The sequence below is a fragment of the Neophocaena asiaeorientalis genome, unplaced genomic scaffold, assembly GCF_003031525.2.
Source record: "Neophocaena asiaeorientalis asiaeorientalis breed wild unplaced genomic scaffold, Neophocaena_asiaeorientalis_V1.1 scaffold136, whole genome shotgun sequence".
Lineage (NCBI taxonomy): Eukaryota > Metazoa > Chordata > Mammalia > Artiodactyla > Phocoenidae > Neophocaena > Neophocaena asiaeorientalis.
In genome coordinates, this window is record NW_020185333.1 from 7,129,519 (window position 1) to 7,142,173 (window position 12,655).

The following is a 12,655-nucleotide window of genomic DNA, read 5'->3' on the forward strand; positions in this document are numbered from 1 at the left end:
CCACAGCAACAAAACCCCAACCCAACAAAAAAAAAAAAAAAAAAAAAAAAGACAAAATTAAAACAAACAAACAAAAAAACCTATGGCCATGTGAACATGTTGCTAACCCCTGCCCAGGTCCTAGAAAGGGTCTGTGAGAGTGAGGAACCCAGAAGCCTGGGTTTTATTAGTTTCATATATTATCAACCACTATAAACATGAAATATATCTAGTCTGGTCCAATAGATAGTTCTTCTGGAAGTTCACTTAACTGAAAAGAAAAAAATGAAGCCATTGAAAAAAATGAGAAAGATCTATGTAAGCAATCATGAAGATTCCAGACTATATGGTTAAATGAAAAAATAAAGAATGGGATAATATAGCATGATTCCATTCATGTAAAAAAAAAAACAACAAGTAAACCACTGAAGCAATGGGTGTGTTGCATGTATATATGTATATGTGCTATACATTTGCTACATATCAGATCCATAATACTGGTTACTTTTGGAGAGTGTATGGGGTTGTGGGGTATTATTCGAATTTTGTGTAACAGATATTCATGTGTTACATGTAGGCCTCCTTATTAATAATAACTGCTCATCCCTCCATAATCTCTATTCAAGCATCCCATTCTCACACCATCATTGGCTACTTTTCCAATTCACTTCTTCTAGAGTCTCTATCTGTCTTTGACCCACCAGCATCTATAATCAAGCCTCCTATCATTCAGTGTCCTCAGTTCCTTCATATCCCCACTACCATTCTTACCCAGCTTAAATTTCATGGTCCATTATTATAATCACTCGTTTGCATACACCTTTACGGCCCTGCTACCTCTCACTTTGTTATACTTACTAGGTAAACTCCATCCGTGCTTGAATCCAGCTCGCCTACCCTGCCCCTATAGCTTGGCAGCTGAATGTGGATGGAGAAAAACCACACAACTCATGCTGCCTGGTCTCATTTTCCATTCCTCACCTAACTTCCAGGGAGCTTTTAGTGCTGCCCTGGAATACTACTACATTTTCCCTGATCCATTCACACTCCCACACTCCTTGTTTCCTCTCTCTTCAAACCTTCATACCGCCTCCACCATCCTCACTCTTAACATGACCATGCTTACTATTTCATTGAGAAAAAAAACAATCAGGGAAAAAAATGCCAAATACCTAACCTGCACAAACTCCCAGCACTGTACCTAACCCCTGTTGTCTGCCTTCTTTCCTGTTCCTGTGGATGAAAAACCAGGGCTTTCATCTCAGGCCAGCCCTCTATTGTGCACTAACCCCATCCCTTTCTCACCTACTTAACAACATCCAGGGCCACGGATCTACAGGTACAGTAGGCACAGTGTGTAGGGCCCACCTTGCTTTTAGGCACCCATGAAAATGTTTAATTCCCTTTAAAATCAGAAGAAAAGTATGAACTTTTAGGTCAAAAATATTTTAATGTACAGTGTTAATATATTCATTTTCATACAATGCAGGTCTTGATCTCTAGGGTCTCTTTATAAGGGCACTAATCCCATTCATGCGGGCTCCATCCTCACAAAAGGCCCCACCTCCTACTACCATCACCCTGGGGATTAGGCTTTCACATATGAATCTGGAGGGACACAAATATTCAGTCCATAGCATTATCTAAACCCTGTCTTGACTCACCTTCCCTTCCAACCACTCCCTCTCCATCAACTCTCTGCCTCTTTTTTAACAGCAAAACTTCTTAAGAGATTTGCCTGAATTTACTGTCATCTGTCACTCTCCTCCCATTCTCCTTTGACTTCTAGTTTTCACACCCACTGTACCACTGAAACTGCTTTCCTGACAAGGTCCCAGTGGCCTTCATGAGACTAAATCCAGTAGCCAGTTCTCAGCCATCCTGTTACTTCACTTGGAAGCAGCATCTTAAAGAGTTGATCATTCCTTCCACTTAAACAATTTTCTCCACTTGGCTTCTTTGTAGGGAGACCACACAGTTTTCTATCAGAATAAAGACATTTTTGAGAGGGAATGTTGGGCATACTATTAATTACATTGATACAGATGCCAACTGGGACCATCTCAGACAAACTGGACCACAGAGTCACTTTTCTTCTAGGACACCACACCTGCCTGGTTCTCCCTCCTCAGTCTCCTTTGCTGTCCTCCTCTTCTCTCCAACCTCTAAATATTGGACCGCCCAGAGCATCCTTGGACCTCTTCTTGTTCTTCTTCTCTTGTTCTTTTCCTTCTCTTTCTTCTCTACACTCCTTCGGGGCTATTTTCCAACTGTTGCACACTGGTATGCTATAATGCTTGATAAAATGTTGAAATATTTCCATTCAAATTAGTAAAGAGCTGCTCTCAAACTTTCCTGCCCCGCCACTCTGGCCTCACTCTGGAAGCCTCACTCCTACCCATGATCTAGTTTCTAAAATGTTAACACCTGACCCTTTAGAACTGTGATCCAGCACCTTCTGATTGGTTAGCATGATTACCATCTAGTTCTTAAATATTCTGAATATCATCCTTGCACTCATTTACAGGGCTTTAAATGAACTCCTAAATTTATACCTCCAGCTCAGACTGAAACATTTCCCCTGAACCCCAAGACTTGTATATCCAGTCATCTAGTCAATATCACGATTTGAATACATAAGGGGTATTTCGAACTTAAAATCTCCCGATTTTTTCCTCCAAACCTGCTCATACAGTCTTCCCCAATTCAGGTAATGGCAACTTTATCCTTTCAGTTGCTCTGGCCCCAAGTCCTGGTTTGTTTGTTTACCTCCTCTCTTTCACACCCCACAGGCAAGCTATCGGCAAATGCTGTCAGCTCCACCTTCAAATAGATATCCCACTTTTCACTACCTCCACAGATGATACTTTCCACCATTATCTCTCACCTTGACCGCTGCAGTAGCTCCTGTCTCTCTGTTTCCACCAATGCCATTTCTAGTTACTGTTAACTCAGCAGACAGAGTGCTCCTTATAAAACATAAGACAGCTCATGTCAGAATCCTCCCACCTCATTTATATAAAGGCCAAACCCTTATAATGGCCTCAAGGTCCTATGTGTCTGCTCCACACCACCCACTTATTACCTCTGACCCCACCTCCTACTCCTCTCCCCATCCTCCACCCACACCAGGCACACTCGCCTGCCTGCTCTTCCCCACCAGGCACATTCTTGCATCAGAGCCTTGGCACTTGCTGTCTCCTCCCGCCTGGCCTGTCCTTTCCCCATGCTGTACACAGCTGGCTTTTTACCTCCTTCAGGTCATTAATTAAAGGTCACTCTCTCAGTGAAGTCTTCTTTTAACAAATTATAACCCCTTACCCATTGCCCTTTCCTGCTTTATTTTTGTCCATAGCACTTATAACCACATGCCCCATTGTAGATTTTACTTCTATGTTATTTGTCAGTTTCGTTCCTTGCTGTCTTAGTCTACTTGGGCTGCCATAACAAGATACTATAGCCTGAGTGGCTTAAGCAACAAAAGTTTATTTCGCACTGTTCCAGAGCCTGGAAGTCTGAGATCAAGGTGTTGGCAAATAATTTTCATTCTGAAGCCTCTTCTCTTGACTTGCAGGAGGCCACATCTTTCTGTGTGCTCACATGAGTTCTTTGTGCAGGTGCCCAAGGCAAGGTGGGGGGGAGGTGGGCGGGCAGGAGAACAAGCTCTCTGGTGTCTTCTCTTATAAGGACACTAATCCCATCGGAGGGTCCCCCTCATGACCTTATCTAACCCTAATTATTTTCCAAAGGCCCCACCTCCAAATACTATCACATTAGGGTTAGGGCTTCAACATGTGAATTCTGTGGAGACAGAATTCTGTCATTAACACTTGATGCAACTTCAGGGCCTAGAAGAGTGCCTGGTACATAGTGGGTACTCGGGAATTAATTGTTACATGAATTCATAATGAGAAAATAATGTTGGAAAAAAGAAAATAATGTTGAATATTACTAATTTTTTAATTCCTCAAAAAGTTTTACTACTATTAAATTTTACTCACTATTAATTAATATGCTATAGGGAAAGTCTCCAAAAATGGAGTAGCTCGTTTTTCACAGCTCTGTTCTACAACTTTTATATAGAGGTAGTAAAATATAAATTTTTGTATATTCTTTGGAAGTTTATATACTAAAAGATACATCATGCAGACTTACACACCTAGAGTCAGAGAGAAGTCCAAAGCACTGAGGCAAGGGACTCAGTGTCTCAAGCCACTCACACAGTCAAGTCCGTCTACACCAGTCTCTGGTCACACTGCTGATTCAGTATCACACAGTGGCTAGGGAACTCTTGCTGGCAAACCCAGCTCTCTCAAATAATGCTGAAAACTGAACTACGGAAAAGCAAGAAATCAGGCCCTCTGTTCTTCAAGGAAGACTGGAAAACAGAAGAAAGTTAAGAATGAATTGGAGCCATGGAGATGCTGTGAGGGTTTTCCAACTCATCCTTTTCTTTTCTCAGGATACGTAGACTAATTGTCCTCATAACATCCACTTATTGGCACAGTGTGTCATGAAACCCCTTCTTTTGTCATCTATGATGCTGTTATGTAGACATGGACCTATCTTTTATTCTGTCTGCTTAAGAACAGTTTCATTTACCAAGTTAATCAGGAAAATACAATCAAAAACTGAAGAGTAATTAATAATTCTCGTAGGCATTTTCATAGCATAACCCCCTGGACAACTGTGTAACCCTGAATATGAACATTACTCACTACTTGGCCTTTCCAGGGAAACCTCCAGAGAACATCAGTTCTCATTTGCATAGAGATGGGAGTTGCCAGTCACTGCCTACCCCACTGCAGAAACATACAGAATCATCTCAAACCTGGCTTCTCTACCTGTTAGAAATGCTCAATTCAGTAAGTCACTCAGGATGGTTATAACCTTATAGGATTTAACAGATGTAAGGAACTTAGTTCTACATACAATTTTTATGTAATCTATGAAAGGCAGTGGTGCTCAAATTTTCCCTTTCCTTCTCCAAAATAAAAAATGTTTTGACTTAGGCTTGTTTTGTATTTTCATTTTGCAATAATTTTTCTTCTTTTTTTGTTTTTTCTAGTAGTTGGGAGATAAGATGAAAGTGGGGGCATGTTAATGCAATTATTATGAAAAGGATATACATTTTGATCACTAATCACCAACTGCTAGGGAAGATAGAGGTGGGAAGTGAAGCAGACAAGTCTTATTTAAGAAAACCTGACTGGAAGAAATGGGTGTTGTTTTGAGTTATGACGCCCCTTGTTGCTTCTTATACAGCTATTTTTATTAGTGCATTTTCCTCTCACTTCCAGTTTGAACAGCACTAGCTTAGAATTATGAATTCATAGCATCATTTTGCTTAGGAAAAAAAATGGTTTCATAATCAAACGTGAGGATCTACAATAGAAAACAACTTTTTTGTCCTTCAGTTTTCTCAGTTGCCTTGAATATAAACTCACAAATATCTTGATCAATGGCTACAGAATTTATAAATGCTTTGTTTAAGGCTATTGGCATAGATGCTAATAATGAACACAATGAACTCATAGTAAAATAAATTATGTAAAATGACAAGGGGGATCAGTGATACTTTTTGTCACTGCATTGATGCTTTCTTCATTGATTTAGAGTAGAAATTGGTGGGTAGATTCAGTAGTATCAGGACTTGTTTTACTGATCAAATACAAAACAAAACCAAAAAAATGGACAAATATTTGAGAAGGTAGTTTCTTGGTACCTAATTCAGAGAATTCTATTCTATGAGTAATTTCAAGAATCAATCTGGACATTTCTTTTTTTTTTTTTTTTACCGAACTGTGTACTTTATTTTTTTTTTTTAAACATCTTTATGGACATTTCTTTAATTCACTTCAAGGAATATTTCTCTTAATTAAAACTTGTAAGACCTACATCAGAAACATATATTTGAATTGTTCTGTAGTTCAAAGTTTAGTTTTCATATCCAGTACCTTATTTGATTCTCACAATACCTCCCTAATGGTAGACAGGGCAAGTGAGCTATACCTGTTTCACAAGAGGGTTAACAAAAAGAGGAAAGAAGCTAAGCAAGGCCGAGGTCATGGAGCTGATAAATGGGGGAATCAGGATTTGAATACAAATCACTTGGCTCCAAATATGTCCAATAAATTGTGTTGCCTCTCCTACTTTAAACTAATATGATTACAATGGTGATACTGATGAGGTAATTGAAACAAAGATAGTTTATCTGGGGGCCTAAATTACTCAGATAACTGACTGGATGTTTTTGGTTGCTTTGCAAATTGAGACATGACCTGAGTGTTACTGAGGAAAAAAAACAAAAATTACATTTCTAAAAATGCCCCTTGTTGGGGGTACCGACACTCACCCCTACTTCTCAAATCTGTAATCTAAGAAATCTAAAAACTCCTGAGCCAAGAGTTCCCAGAATGATTTTTGTTAGAGAATATAATCACTCCTCGGATATAGAGACTTCATTAATTCTTCATATCTTGGTACATTTCACATTATTTCCCTCAGGACTAAAGAATCTAAAGTTCTAGATTCTCATCCTTAGTGATGTACAAGGTATATTTTAGTGATATTAAAAAAATACATTCAACTGTACCTACTATGTCACAGGTTTTCTTCTTCATCAGTTACCTGAGGTGAAAATATGAACATTACTAATATACCTAAATAGACAAACATATGAGACAGTCATGGTATTATTAAATGCTATGTGAACTTTCTAGAGGTTCAGATCTCTCATCATATGAGATCAGTTTGTTAATGTGAGACCGTTTTTCAGGGATGTGGACTGTAGGTACATGTTTATTTGTGCTCCAGAAGTGCTATTAAATATCTACCAATTATTTCTTAAATTTTGCATCAATATACACAAAATTCTTTAGTCACTAAAGAGTTAAACTGACATGGAAAATTTATCCATGCAAAGCCCTTACTTTAAGTGCCTGGTTTGGGCACGCCCTCATGGTCTTGGAAGGTATAGAAAAATCTTGCACACTCGTAAGCTTCCGGCCACAGGAAATCCTGCAACAAGTAAGACTGGTGATGGGACTTCCCTGGTGGTGCAGTGGTTAGGAATCTGCCTGCCAATGGAGGGGACACAGGTTCGAGCCCTGATCTGGGAAGATCCCACATGCTGCAAAGGAACTAAACCCGTGTGCCACAACTACTGAGCCCACACGCTGCAACTACTGAAGCCCGTGCCCCTAGAGCCGGTGCTCTGCAACAAGAGAAGTCACTGCAACGAGAAGCTGGCACACCGCAACAAAGAGTGGCCCCTGCTAGCTGCAACTAGAGAAAGCCCGCATGCAGCAACGAAGACCCAGAGCAGTCAAAAAAAAAAAAAGGTTGGTTAGAACAGGGCTCCTCTGCAGGTCTGGGAGGCCATTGCCTGGCCCATAGCCTAGCAGACAGCACATGCTGGAAAAATATTTGTTGAATAAATGAATGAATGGTCCATTAGCTGATTTGGAGGCTTTATCTGCTCTACTGCTCCATCAACTGTCTCTATCCCTCAATAACTTGTACTGTCATCAGTGGGAAAGAGTTTGGGGACTCCTTTCCATAACAAATGTCCAAAGCATGTAAATAATTACAATTTAGCCCAAAGCACTGATTCTAGCTGAAAGAGAGAACAAATGGAGGAGTGTGACTGACAAAGTGACTAAAGCTGATAAGAGCTCACCAAAAGGAGAGACAGAAGCTGGAGCTGCGATGAACTAGAACTGGAAGCCCCTGGACCAATGGATATTTCAGTTGGTCGCTCTGTTCAGTTTAGAACAATACGGCAGTTAACATATTACATATCAGGCACTTGACATAGTCTTAGGTGCTGGGACTACCAGGGTTCTGAAATTCAGGAAACAGGATATACTTATATTTAAACAGTATTTTAGTTACAGTTTCAAATAATATGCTGAGTATTTTTTCTTCAACCTCCAGAAATCTTTTTAGGTTAAGTGTCTCTAAATTTAAAGTGATGGGGTAATCTGAAAAAAGTATAATACATACACTATGTTTTCCTCTATTTCCAGACTTTTTTTTGACATCCTGTAGATAACAAATGGACCTATTGTTTTAAACATACTGAGCATATTAAAAACATAAGTAATATCCTACTTAAAAATAAATGAATCCCATGCTTCCTAATTTTTCTGATACACTAAACATAGGTTATATAGACAGATTTTCAAGAGGCTCCAGTCTAATAGAAGAGAAGGACATGGGAAAAAAATCATTTTCACAGACTGAGAGCCATCACAGAGAATATAAAAAGAACAGAAATGGCTTCCCCCATGAGCAAGAGATTATTGCTTTGGGGAGGTGTAGCAGAGTCAGGAAAGAATTCACATGTGTAGCACTGTCTGAGCGGAGTTTGGGGCAATAAGTAGGCATTTACCAAGAGGACAACGTGGGGAAGGAATTCCAGGGACAGGATGGGCATAATGAAAGAACACAAAGGCAGGAGACAGCGTTGTGTTTTTATAGAACTACAGCTAGTTTAGTATTGCTCAAAGTTTCAGAGAGAGGCAGAGGTGAGGGTGGTGAGAAGTAGTCAGGGGCTAGTCAAGTAACATATTGTTTGCCATGTTAACGGGTCAAATTTTATTCCATAGAGTTCATGGGGAATCAGCAAATGATTTTAAGTAAGGAAATAATTTGGTCAGAGTTGTTGAGAAAAGGCAGCAGTCCCCGTTGTTCTTGCACAGCCTCTCAACATCCCTATGACCCGAGAGTAGGTTAAAAAGAATGAGATTAAAAGCAAAATAGGGCTTCCCTGGTGGCGCAGTTGTTGAGAGTCCACCTGCCGATGCAGGGTACGGGGGTTCGTGCCCCGGTCCAGGAGGATCCCACATGCCGCGGAGCGGCTGGGCCGCTCAGCCTGCGCGTCCAGATCCTGTGCTCCGCAACGGGAGAGGCCACAACAGTGAGACGCCTGCGTACCGCAAAAAAAAAAAAAAAAAAAAAACGGAAAGTAAATAGAAGTCAGGATGTTATAAGCTGGCTAAATCTATTTGTTTTAATGACAGTGTATGACTGTCTATGTTCACTGCTTGGGACTGAAGATGGAGGAATAGTGGCCTAGTTCATACTATGGCTCTTCCATTCTCCAAAACGTGAGTAAAAATTTTTCCAGAATACTTCATCACACTCCCTTTATTATTTCCTTTCCTTTTTCCTACTTCTCAGTTATCAACATTGGGTAGGCATGGGATCACAGGAAGAGGAAGAGTGCAGGAATGGCTGCATTAGGTGGGTCATCCATATTGCTTCTTTCCCCACTTCACACTTTCACTACAGCAATGGGAGTTATTAGTAGCATGGAAAACCAAAATCCAGGGATCATCTGCAAGTCTTATTTTAGGAACTTGTTCTAGCCTTTTCTGCTATCAAACCTCTCCGGCTTTTCTTTTTCATATTAAGAGTTCTTACCAGTTAACATTAGCAGAAAGGAAATAATTGAGTTTCACCCGGTTTCTCACTCCCTCTGGGAGAGGAACTACAACAGTAAAATATCCAGAAGGGAAGCAATTAGAAGAGGAAGCTAGGGATAATCAAGATTTGACTGTACGTTTATTGTAATTGTTGAATTATTTACATTCTTTGACTCCTCTTGGACTGAACTGCTGTGGTTTGGAGGGTAGAAAGGACACTGGGCAAGGAACCAGGAGGTGCTTCTCTGGATCTCATTCTGCAGTTAATTAACTGTGTGTCTTCAGATAAATCACTTCTTTGAGTCTGTTTTCTGATGAGGAAAAAGAGGGAGTGTGATTATATCAATGCTTCTCAAGTTCAAGTTCTCAAGTACTTTGCATCAGATTCACCTGAGATGGTTCCAAAATATACAGATTCCTGGATCTGACTGGAGGATATAGTGTAGTGGTTGAGCCTGTGGACTCTGTATAGGACTGGGCGTAACCCCCTGCTATGCCACTTACCAACTAGGTGACTTTGAGCAAGTTATTTCAAGCCTGTAATATCTCATTTTTCTGATCTGTAAAGCAGGAATAATAATAACGGTATCTACTCCATATTGTCCCTGGAAGGGTAAAAAGGTATAATACTTTTAAAACATCAACTATATTGCCTGTCTCTAAGCATTCAACAGATGTATGTTATCATTTGTATAGCCCACAGTATGTTGTATGTATGGGGTGTGTGTGTGTGTGTGTTTGGTGCTGGGTAGGTGCTCCATAAACATCTGTTGAATAAATAAGGGAAGTATAACTGAAGGGTTAGGTTTCTTGTTTTTTTGGGTTTTTTAAAAGCAACATTTTTTGACCTCAGATCTGAAATTCTTTATTAGCCCCAGGAATTATTTCCCCAAGAAAGGTAAAGATAGTTTGAGTGTTGTGCTCAATCTTTGTCCCAGTCTTAACTCTCAGACTCATGAGAGCCTCATGATAATTTAAAAAATAATGAAATGATAAAAGTCCCAACAAGTGGGTGAGCTGAGAAAGGCAGGGAATGAGTCTCACGGACCTTGTTGGCTGGATCCAGCTGCCACTACATAACACAATGGCTCTCACCTAGGTGTTCATCTCCATTGTACCTCACAAGATGCCGTGAATTCTCAGTCACTGTTATTACAGTTGATTTTGAATCATAAAAAAAGGCAAGATTCCATTTCCCGTTGTTGACCGAGCAGAAAACTGGGCAATGTAACTTTTAAAAAAGCTTGAAAATCAGGGCTATCAAAAACAGAGAGCGAACTTCTATTCCCCATTAACCTACTGATCAAAACATTCCACGTACATTGAACTATGTGCTTTTTTCGATGATGGTGGCCCCTCGCTGAATACTCTGCTTGTGATTCTCCCTGGTGTTTTTAGTGAGAGGAGTTACCAGTTTAGTACCAACAGAGAGGAAATCGCCTCGGAATCTCTGGAGGTGGCCTCCTAGAAAGATCGCCGGGAGGGGAGGAGTCCTGATTGTCCTGGAAGAAAAGCATGGCCCCATCCGGGAAGTCAAGGCTTGCCGGGAGGCTGGGGTTGGCGGCTTTGAGTCCTGGAGGTGGCAGACGCGGGTAGCGGCCAACGTTGGAGCTGTGGCCTGCGCGGCTGGTGGGGGCTTGGTGTGTGCAAGTGAAAGACGCACAGCCGGGCGGACACGCGTGGGCTCCGGCCTCAGCCCCATCACGCGCGGGTACGGGGCTGAAACTGACCAGGGGCCATCCTTCCCTGGCGGGCGCAACGGCCGCCTAAGATCTACTCCTGCACCGACGGGCGCCGCCGGGGGTCGAGAGCCCTGGGCCTTGCTGGGCGCGGCAGCCCCTCCCCTCCGAGCCCCGCGCTTCCGCCCGAGACCCGGCAGCGGCCGTGACCGTGGACGTGCCGCGCCTTCCGCCTGCGCCTGGGAGCTGCCGCCGCCCGTCCGCGCCCCTGTGCGCCGCGCCCACAGGCCGCGGGAAGGGAGAGCGTCCGGGCCCGGGGACCTCCGCCACACGCCGGAGACCCTCTCGGAACTGGACGCTGGGAGGTCTCGGCTAGCCCCGCGTTTCGCTTCCGCCGGGGATGGGCCACTCGGCACCTGCGGCCGCTCGGGAGCGGGGACTCGGCGGGGCTATGACCGGCGGCTGCCGCCAGAGCGATATGGGAGGGAGAACGGAGCTAGCGGAGCTTCCTTCCTCTCCCAGACTCGCAGCAACACTGGAGGGCCCGACCCCCAGCGCGGACGAGCGGGTACCTCGTAGGGGACCAACTGGATTCCGGATCTCCTGCTGCCACTTGCAGATTGGGGGCGCCAGTACTAGCGCTGTGAGCGTGTAGTGGGACTTTTCCGTTGTCGTCCTCTAGACCCTCCGCCGGGAGCGTCTTCCCGCTTAAACATTAAGTCTGGCGTGGAAGGCGATTCTCCTCCCTCTTCTCTTCCTTCCCTGCCCCCACTCACCTTCGTTCATCTGTCTCTCGCCTTCTTCCCAAAAGGGCCAAGACACATGGACACGGGTGAACAAGTTAGGATACTACAAAGTGTGTGTGTGTGTGTGTGTGTGTGTGTAGGGAAGTGGTAATGGGGTGGGAGAAAATAAAATTAGAAATATCTGGGTATGTAACAATAACACACATGTCCCCAGCCTGCTAGCAGTCTCGGCGTCCAAGTGGAGGCAAATTTTACACTTTCAGTCCTAGGAGAAAATTAGCCCGGGGTATCCGGGAGCTTTCTTCTCGATATTTATTTTATTTTTCTGAAGCATATACATATTCCTACCAAATAAGAATCATCCCCAACCAGAGAAGTAGCACGCTGTTGGGAGGCCATTCCTGGACACAATTGAGGCGGCTTCCGTGGCCTTTGTCACCTCTACAGCAGAGGTCACTGGACTCTGCTCAAGGTGTTACATGAGGGGCAGGTGCTTGGGAAGCCACCACATGTGCTCTAATGAACGATCCCATCCCGACTGAGGGCAAATGCTTTTCGTAAGGGTGAGGTGGATTGGTGCAGGGTGGAAAACATAAACTGAACCTGGGGTGTTATCTTGGACGCGCCCCCTCTCCCTCTCCTCCCCAGCCTTCACCGAAGCAGCGACACGTTCCTCTTCACACCCAACATCCTCTCCCTCACTTGCTAACACCTGCATTAAAACGCCGCAGTCGGAGGGGAGTGTCTGCGAAAGGCAGGCTCCCTGAGAGTCCTCTCGCTACTGCGTAGTCATGGAATATTCTTTTATTCAAGAGGCTCT

General features: G+C 43.0%; 1 long non-coding RNA gene across 1 annotated transcript; it reads right to left on the reverse strand.

Annotated features, from left to right (window-relative positions):
* Positions 1–9,617: 9,617 nt before the first annotated feature.
* Positions 9,618–11,730, reverse strand: LOC112393204 (uncharacterized). Its single transcript, XR_003001862.1, has 3 exons — positions 11,662–11,730; positions 10,732–10,912; positions 9,618–9,721 (listed from the first exon to the last, which is right to left on the reverse strand). It is a non-coding gene; the product is annotated as an uncharacterized LOC112393204 (long non-coding RNA).
* Positions 11,731–12,655: the final 925 nt, after the last annotated feature.